The sequence below is a fragment of the Mobula hypostoma genome, chromosome 10 (assembly GCF_963921235.1).
Source record: "Mobula hypostoma chromosome 10, sMobHyp1.1, whole genome shotgun sequence".
Lineage (NCBI taxonomy): Eukaryota > Metazoa > Chordata > Chondrichthyes > Myliobatiformes > Myliobatidae > Mobula > Mobula hypostoma.
The window spans coordinates 89,023,846-89,032,514 of record NC_086106.1 but is presented as its reverse complement, the minus strand read 5'-3'; positions in this window follow the sequence as shown (position 1 = coordinate 89,032,514).

Here is an 8,669-nt window from a genome sequence, read left to right as displayed (position 1 = left end):
AGTTACAGCACCAGATAACTGATGATCTCACCAGCACCCTAGAGGCACTAACGATAACTTAAATGTGTTTCTTGCAAATGTTCCTCTTGTGGACTTTTATCTTTGACTCCTCCTATTGATAATCCCGTGATATCATCAAAGCTGTTGGATCGGGATCAGTGGCTAGCAACTGTGTTTTAATTTTTGGTTGGTTTGCAGAGCGATAAGGTCAGTACATTCCACTCTGCAGTTGGTGAGGCTGAATCAGTATCCTGTCCATGCAAGGCTATAAAAACAGCCTTGATCCTTGTGAATTCTCAAGCAGAAAAAAATCCTTTTCAGTATGATTTGACTGTCTGCCAGTGTCATGACACACATCTTGCTCATCTCAGCCTCCGATTCACAGAAAAACAAAAACTTTTTATTTTCAAATTGCATCTATTTCTTTCCAAAGTAGACTCAGAATACCCTGTAAAAATATCCCCATATATTATCCTGCTGCTTTCATCTCCTGTCAATTAGAGACAAATATTGTAAGTAGCTTCAGTAACTTACTTATTGCCCTTGTTTGTTCTTCTTTCCGTGTCATGTTTTCTGTTTGTTCCTCTGTCCCTCTTGTGTCTGTTTTTCTTTATCTTTGCCTGTTTGTTTTTGTCTCTTTGCTTCTCCCTCCTTCTTCAGTACTGCCTGGATGTCAATGTCTAGTTCTCCTGTGTCTCAGTCTTTGGGACTGGAAATTCTTATGTATATTACTGCTGGAGAATATACAATTTTATAAATTTTGCACTAGTATTTAATAACGTGAAATGCTAATAAGGCATGCTATGTTGGACTGTGGTCCAAACTTATTCACAGTTCCTGTGTAAAGTTAATTTATGCCACTTTGTCCTGTGAGTAACCAGAGTGCAATTCTACGGGCTCACAAGGTGAAGGTTTATCATCTCAGTTTCCTGCTGATTGTTTAGCATGAGATCCTTTCCACCCAACTCTGACTTCACTGAACACAAAATAACTGGCTCATACTGCCAGCTGTCTGAAGATTCTGTACTCTTGATCAGTCAAGTATTAAACTGCCTCCAGAAATGATTTCTTAACAGTGGTTACCAAAATCCATTATAAAATGCTTCAAGGGGCTGGTCATGGCATGTCTTAATTCCAGCCCCACCCAGACAATTTTGACCCATTTCAATTTACCTACTCTTGAACAGATTTATGGCAAACACTTTCTCACTGGTCCTACACTCATCCCTGAAGCATCAGGACAGTAAAGGGACCTGCGTTAGACTATTGCTTGTTGACTACAGCTCCACCTTCAGTACTATAATTCAATAGGTTCAATAGGTACAGTACATTTAATGTCAGAGAAATGTATACATTATACATCCTGAAATTCTTTTACTTTGCAAACATCCATGAAAACAGAGAAGTGCCCCAAAGAATGAATGACAGTTAAATGTTAGAACCCCAAAGCCCCCCATCTCCCCTCTCCCACGCATAAGCAGCTGCAAAGCAACGACTCCCCCTCCCCCACCATCAAAAAAGCGTTGGCACCCCCCACCAGACACTCAAGCGTGCAGCAAAGCATCAATAAAGATACAGACTTGCAGTACCCCAAAGACTACTCATTCACCCAGTATTTGACATACCACAGGCTCTCTGTCTCTCTCCATAATAAGGGGAAAAAAGGTGTCCCCATTTCACAATGAGAGGCGAGACATAACAAAACAACCCGCTGATTTATGGTGTTAAAAGTCTGCTGCATCGCTTTTTCCGAGCTCTGTGCCCTAAGAACTCGGGTTCCTGGGCACACAGCCAGCAGCCAGCTTGCTGCTTTCGATCTTACATGTACTCCCACGACACATCGGGTGGTGGCAACGACCTCGAATCCGCCCACTTCCAGAGCCACAAAAATCTGACACCCTGAAGGTGCTAGTCTTCCACGCCGTGTCCTTGGCATATTGAAAAAACAGCTGGTCGTGAGGCCCTGAGAGCGGTCCCATTTCCGCAAAGAATTGAAGTCAACGTGTAACTCCTGACCGAAGTCTGGGTCTTCAAAAGAACGATGAAAGGGAAAAAGAGAGTTATCAATGATAGAAATAAAGCTGTTTCTGAAGATACAGGCAAAGGAGTCGCCGTTAGGTGCCATCATCCTCCTAAGTTTCACCCACAATTCCAAGCATCTCCAAACTCTTAGACTCCATTACTGACTTAGAGTATTGTGAGCAGTTTTGGGCCCCTTATCTAAGAAAGGATGTGCTACCATTGGAGAGGGTCCAGAGGAGATTCATGAAAATGATCCCAGGAATGAAAGGGTTAATATAAGAGGAGTTTCTTATGGCTCTGGGCCTGTACTCACTTGAGTTTAGAAGAATAAGGGAAGACATTGAAACTTATTGAATATTGAAAGATTTAGATAGACTGGATGTGGAGACAGGAATCTAGGACCAGTGGGCATAGACTCAGAATAGAGGGATGTCCTTTTAGAACAGAGATGAGGAGGTATTTCTTTTGCCAGAGGCTGGTGAATCTGTAGAATTCATTGCCACAGATGGATGTGAAGACCAAGTCACTGGGTATATTTAAAGCAGAAGTTGATAAGTTCTTGATTAGTCAGGACATCAAAGGTAACATGGCGAAGGGAGGAGAATAGGGTTGAGAGGGATAATTAATCAACCATAATGGAATTTACTTATTTAAAGATACAGCATGGAATCGGCCCTTCTAACCCTCCACGCGGTGTAATCAGCAACCTACCATTTAACCTCAGCTTCATCACAGGACAATTTACAAAGACCAATTAACCTTCTAACTGCTACATTTTTGGACTGTGGGAGAAAACGGTAGCATCTAGAGGAAACCCACATGTTCATGGGGAAGGCAGAGCAGTCTTGATGGGCTGAATGGCCTAATTCTGCTCCTATGTCTTAAGGGCTTATCGTCGTAATACCACCCTTTTCAGAGGGACTCTTGACTTCCTGACCAACAGACACAAAGAGTAAGGTAGACAGCAATGCCTCCACTACAATTATCCTCAATGGTTTTGACCCACAAGACAGTGTCTACAGGTCTCTAAACTACTCCCTATACACACACCACTGCAAGGCCAGATTCTGTTCTACTCATTTTCAAGTTTACGGAGTCTGTGGTCAAGAAGGTTGAGAATGAACCTGTCCTGGTTCAACCAACTGATGCCATGGCCAAGAAAGCTTACCAGTGCCTCTGCTTCCTCAGGAGGCTGAAGGAATTTGGCAGGTCCCCTTTGATCCTCACCAACTTTTATAAACACACCGTAGAAAGGTACATTATGGCTGGCTATGCATGTGGCTGCAAGATACCGCGGAGAGTTGTGGACACAGTTCGGCACATCATGGAAACCAGCTTCCCCATCAAAGACTCTGTCTACACTTCTCACTGCTCAGTAAAGCAACCAGCATAATCAACAACTGCCCACCCCAGACATTCTCTCTTCTCTCCTCTCCCATTAGGCAATACATAAAAAAAGCCTGAAATCGCATACCACCAGGCTCAAGAACAGCTTTTCTCCCTGCTATTACAAGACTAGTCATCCTTCATACAACAAGATGGACTCTATTTTTTAAAGTGATACAGCACGGTAACATGCCCTCCTGCCCAACAAGCTTGGGTCACTCAATTACACTCATGTGACCCATTATCCTACTGAATCCCTAGGTCTTTGGAGTGTGGGAAGAAACCAGAGGAAACCCAGGCGGTCACAGGGAGAACGTACAAACTCGGCAGGAATTGAACTCAGTTTGGCAGGACTTGGCTCAGTAGAGTGATGTGCTAACTGCTTCACTGCTGTGCTGTTTTCACCTCACTCCAGAGCAGTTGGACTTTTGCCATTATGACAGTTGATTCTAGATAACCCCAATCTGGGAAATAAGGATACCTATCAAGACACACAAGAGGTGAATTTATATAATACAAGATTTAGGTGGCGTTAACTGAAGGGAGTTGTAGGAGATGTTGATAATAACCAACAATACCCAATGGTTCAGGAAGTGATAGACAGTCAGTTTAAACTATAGCACAGAATAAATTTAAAAGAATGCCATACCTAGGGACAACATGTTCAGTCACATGAAGAGCAGAATCTTTGGGAAATAGGATTGCATCATACATCATGCAGAGGGAAATAGAGTCAGTTGTCTGCTCTGCTCATGAAAAGCATATAGAGCTAATCACTACGGAAACAGGCCTTTTAGCCCCATTTGTTCATGCTGACTAAAATAAACTGCTGAACTGGGTTAGTCACATTTGCCTGGGTATGGTCTAAACCTCTAAACCTTTCTTATCAGTTATCTGTCCAAATGTCTTTTTAATGTTATATTTGTAACAATCACTACCAAGCCATCTGGCAGCTCGTTCAATTTACAGTATGCACTATCCCCTGTGTGAAAAGATTGCTTCTTGGGTTTCTTTTAAATCTTTCTCCTTTGATTTTAAACCTATGCCCTCTAGTTCTGAATTCCCCTACCCTGGAAAAGAGAGGCGCTTTCACATCTATGCCACTCATGATTTTATAAACCTCCATTAGATCACACCTCAACCTCCTGGTCTCCAAAGCAAAAGAGTCTGAGCTTTTACAGTCTCCCCTTATAACTCAAGCCTTCCAGTCCTAATCATAAATCTTTTTTGTACGGTACTCTTTCAAGATTAATTATGGTCTTCCTGAAGAAGGGCAACCAGAACTGTACACAATCTACAAATGTGACCTTACCAACATTTTGTACAACCGTAATATGATGACCCATCTCTTGTACTTAATATAATACTATAAGAACATAAGATATAGGAGTAGAATTAGGCCATTTGGCCCATCCAGTCTGCTCTGCTATTTCCGCCCTCTCAGCCCCAATCTCTTGCCTTCTCCCCATATCCCTTCATGCCCTGACCAATCAAGAATCTATCAACCTCTACCCTTAATATACCCAATGGCGTGGCCTCCACAGTCACTCGTGGCAACAAAATCCACAGATTCACCACTCTCTGGCTAAAGAAATTCCTTCTCATCTCCATTCTAAATGGATGTCTCTCTATTCAGAGGCTGTGCCCTCTGGTATTTGACTTCCCCATCAGAGGAACCATCCTCTCGACATTCACTCTATCGAGGCCTTTCAACATTCGACAGGTTTCAATGACAGCCCCCCATCATTCTTCTGAATTTCAGTGAGTACAGGCCTAGAGTCATCAAAAGACCTTCATATGATAAGCCTTTCAATCTTGGATCATTTTTGTGAACTTCTTTTGAACTCCCTGAATGAAAGCACATCTTTTCTTAGACATGGTGCCCAAAACTGCTCATGATACTCCAGTGAGGCTATTCCTACATTGATCAAGATCCCAATGTAAACAGATAACTTTATTCACTGTCTACTATACCATCAATTTTAGTGATATTCTGATGTACTCAACATGACTGAGGAAGGCAATTGTCTTCTTTACACCCTGTCTCCTGTTGCCACATTCAAAGATCTATATACCTGCGCCCCTTGGTTCCTCTGTTTTCTATATTTCACAAAGCTCTACATTTGGAATTGGAATTGGTTTATTATTGTCACATATACTGAGAGACAATCAAAGGTTTTGTGTAAGTCTTTCCCTGTTTTTCTTATCAAATTGCAACACCTCACATTTATCTGGATTAAACTCTATCTGCCATACCTTGGCCCACTGACCTCGTAAACTGTAAATTTAGATAAATTTCTACACTGTCCACTGTGTTGCCAAATTTAGTAATACCCATAAATTTACTAACCACACTAATCTACATTCTAATTTTAAACATTAATATAAATGGTGAAAAATAGTGACCAAGCACCAATCCCTGCAGCACACCACTGGTAATAGGCCTCCAGTCTGAGAAACAACTAGCGTGCTTTGCATTGAACCTTCTGGACCGGCCTATCATTTAAAACCTTGTCCAAGATCCTTCCTAAAATCCACATAGCTAACACTTTACTATTTTGCCCTCATCTATCTCCTGGGTCACAGCTTCACAAACTCAATCAATTTCATGAGACATGAGTTCCCGTGCACAAAGGCATGTGTAAATAGCCCTTACCTTTCCAAATGCATGTAGATTTTGTGTCTTAGAATTCCCTCCAAATACCCACCACTGGTGTTAGGCCTATTGCTTTGTATGTCCAGGCTTTTCCTTGCAGCCTTTCTCAAATAAAGTTACAACATTAGCTACCTACCAGTCGCTGGCACCTCACTTCTAGCTATTGATGATAAAAATATATCTGCTGGGGGGGCCGCAGTTTCTTCACTAGCTGTAAAAGTGTTCTAGGGTACGCTTGATCAGGTCCTTGGGAATTATTTAACTTTATGTGTTTAAGACATCCAGCACTTCCTCTTCTGTAACATGGGTTTCTTCAAGACACTAACTTCCTTTTATATGAGCGACTATGTAAGCCATATGATTGGCCAATGTGCAACCCCAACTTGGTTTTGGGTGCTGCTGCTGACACCTCATGTGGGTTGTTTCAAACTTGTTAATCATGAATAATCATGTCTATTAGGCAGCTCATTCAGCTTTTTAAAATTTATTCATGGGGTGTGGCTATTGGTTGCAAAGTCATATTTAGCACCTAGCCATAATTGTCTTTGAAAATATGACACTGTATTTTTGAAAGGTTATGATCATTCTACTGAAGAGTATCGAAGAATAGCGACACAGTCAGAATGTTTTGACCTGGAGAGGAAAGGAAGGATTGGCGTTGTTATGGTTTTGAGGGACGCTGTTGAAAATGCTTTGGTGTACTGCTGCGGTATCTATTCTGTCAATGTTACTGGATTGTGGAAGAGAATGAATGTGTAGAATGGTGGACAGATTTAATCAACTATTAAGTTCTGCTTGGCATGAAGCTTCTTAAGAGTGGTCAGAACCCGACTCATCCAGGGAAATAGAATGGCCTTCATTATGCTCCTAAGCTGGCACTTGCAGGTGGTTCAAAGGCTTTGGGAAGTCAGAAAGTGAGGCATAGGGCATTGGATGCTGAGTAGCAGTTTCTTTTTTAAACCAAAATACTTATTTAGCTGGTCTTTTAAGATTCAGATCAAGATGTGATGGTGGGGATTTGGTGATTGACGTGCCATTGACTATTTAAGGGAGGTAACTAGATCTGCTCCTAGAAATGGTCATTTCCTGGCAAAACCTGACAAAGAAAATATCATCCACATTGAATTAGTTCAGGTCTTGCTGCATACAAGCACAAACTGCTTCATTATCTGAGAAGTTGTGAATGGAATCAAACACTGTGTAAACATTATTGAACATCCCCACATCTGACCTGTTGCCAGCAGGAACACACAGAGGACAGGAATACCATATGCTTGGACTTATTTAAACAGGAACTTCATGGTAATCTCTCTGCTCAACTCAGAAAATTGAATTGCAGGAAATCACTTGGAAGTCATTTTAAGTTAAGCAAATTGAATTACTGATCTAGGAATTATTGGACAGTCACTGCTTTTGTTTTATTATATAAAGTTAAGTTGTACTGATTGAACAAAATTGGCCAATCACAACATTTGCTCTGAGTAACACACAAAAAATACTGGAGGAACTCAGCAGGCCAGGCAGCATCTATGGGAAAGAGTAAACTGTCGATGTTTCAGGATGAGGCCCTTCTTCAGAACGCATCATCGTGTGTGTTGCTTTGGATTTCCAGCATCTGCAGATTATCTTGTGTTTGTGTTTTTCTCTGAGTATTTATTTGCTGTGAATGAGAACTTAGTGATTCATACCGAGATTTGATTAACCTTATTTTCCTAATCATTAATTAATTAGTGGAGTGTACGTGGTGACATGTGCAGCAGATGCTAGAGTTACAAATATTCAACTCAGAACCCAGTTGGATACTCTTTGGTTTATATCTTTGATTTACAGTATTGCAATGAATACTAGACAAAATAAGTGTAGATCATATGCATACGATAATCAGAGTTCTTATAAAATAATCAGATTTGGGGAAATGTCTAAGGCAAGAGCGAAATTTGTAAGAGTTTACTTTGTACTTCCAAACGTCTCCTCTATTTGTCAAATGCACACTTTCTAAATATGCCCATCACCTGTGCCAGTGTTTGGCAATAATGCGTTCCATTGATTGAAGTGATTTAATTTAGCAGTCTGGGGCAGGGGCAGATGATTACATTGATAACAGCCCTGCTGCACTGTGAGAACAAAATTTACATTGTCTGATACTTCTAGCATAAGAGGAAAGTTGTAAGACAGCATATGCAGGCTGCATGCAATTCAAATTTAAAAAAACAACTGGATCATATTTTGTTATCTATTACCTCAATTCCATCTTCCTCTATTTGCAATTTATTTACTAATTGGTTTAATTTCTTCTTAAATAAAACATTCTATTTTTGTCAAAAGTTGATTCAGTTATTCAATATTTGTTAATATGAACCAGTTATTTTAAAATTATGCTTTCAATCAGCTTTTATTATCAATAATCATCTCATTTATTTTATTGTTGACTTAACATGTGACACTTTCTTTATTTTTAACATAGCCAGCACGAACATCCCGCTTCATTGGTTTTAAACATAACGATCAGCAATCCATTTTTTTCTGGAAAATCTAATTTGCAGCTCTGACATACTAATTTTTAAAAAAAATCTTGATTCTGCTTGAACACATTTGCTAACTTTCC